Here is a 1,620-nt window from a genome sequence, read left to right on the forward strand (position 1 = left end):
TTCTCATATCTACATTATCATTCAAGCACACATGACAATTCTATCTAAAATATATCAGTGATATCAACAAAAGTGGAGTGTGTTTTGGTAATCTTACTAAATGTACGTCTTAGTAAATGTCTCAGCTCTTTATAGTGTTGGCTGGTTTGTTCAGACATAGAGACCAGATACATATACACACGTGATATGTGTGTGTGTGTGTGTGTGTGTGTGTGTGTATAGGCAGTTACATATTTTCCTTAATTATATATATACATTTTTCTCTTTTGTCAATATATTTTCTCCCCTGATACTTTGTGGTCATTCATCTAACTGCATTCTGGGATCATCTGCTTACATGAGTGATTTATCTCACTCAAATGCACAGAAAAATATCCCCTCCAAAGCAGTTTGAATACCTTAGGGAAAAAAAAGAAAATACAGTTCAGAAAAATTTTCGTTCCCAGGAGTCTAAAGTTTTAGAAACCTCTCCTATGTTTTCCATTTTTCTGTAAAATCTAAGGCTTAATGTGAATAATCATTGTGGTTACATTTTATCCAGAGAGATTATATATCTGTCAAGAAACTAAATCCCCAAGTCTACTGTAGTTGAATGAAATGCAGCAGAAAAACAATTTATTTGATAAATCAAGATTTCCCATTTTTGTCTAAACTACCCAGAACATCTATGTAGAAGTGAGTTTTAAAAATTACCATTTGCCTAATGTTTGCCCCCAGTCTTTACTTTGTTGGACTATATCTGACTTAATGTTAGTAAAATTGGTATTTTTGTTATGCTTGACAGATTTAAAAGTATTTAACCTTACATAATCTAATTTGATTCTAATTTTTATAAAGTTAGTGGAAAGTATATTATCATCTACATTTTATAGATAAAATTGAAAGTGTTTTAAGTGTCAGGTGTAGAGTCTGCATTTAGTTCTATGCTTCAGCGATTTGCCAGACCATTGGGAAACATTTCTTTTTCCTTAATAAAAGGCAGTCTGAATTGTTATATATATTGACAATGAGCATAAGGTACCAGGACTAGACATTTCACTGATACAGTTTCTGTGTACAATGGATAAATCTGCCATGTTCCAGATTGAGGACAAGTACCTCTCTTTACTAATCTGGGAGATAAGGTTTGAAAGAATGAAGTGTGGTAGAAGGAGGAGGAGCAAAAATTATTTATTTTTTTCCTTCATGGTTTATAACTTTGGGCATCTTATTTAAGCAGATCTTTTCCCACCCTGAAATCTTAAAGATATGCTTCTATATTTTTCTAAGAATTTTCCAGTTTTGTTGGAAATTATTCTTTTATGTTCTTTAAATTACTTGGTATTTATTTTTATGAATGATGTAAGGTAGGGATCATTTCCCCCCCAATAATCCAAGTAATGGTCTTGGATTATTTATCGATGTGTCAATCTTCTCTCCACTAACATGTAATGCTACCTTAGTCATTTGTTATTTTTGTATGCATGTGTATTTTGTATGCATGCATTTGTTTGTTTGCATGCCTGTGGATCAGCCAGGAGACCAGTGTGGCTAGAGCAATTAACATGACATTGGTCCAGATGTAAAAGTTTCCACCAGTGATACACTCTATTAATTTTCAGACTTTATAATACGTCTTTA

This window comes from Panthera pardus, unplaced genomic scaffold, assembly GCF_024362965.1.
Source record: "Panthera pardus isolate Hobbes unplaced genomic scaffold, ASM2436296v1 HiC_scaffold_345, whole genome shotgun sequence".
Taxonomy (NCBI): Eukaryota; Metazoa; Chordata; class Mammalia; order Carnivora; family Felidae; genus Panthera; species Panthera pardus.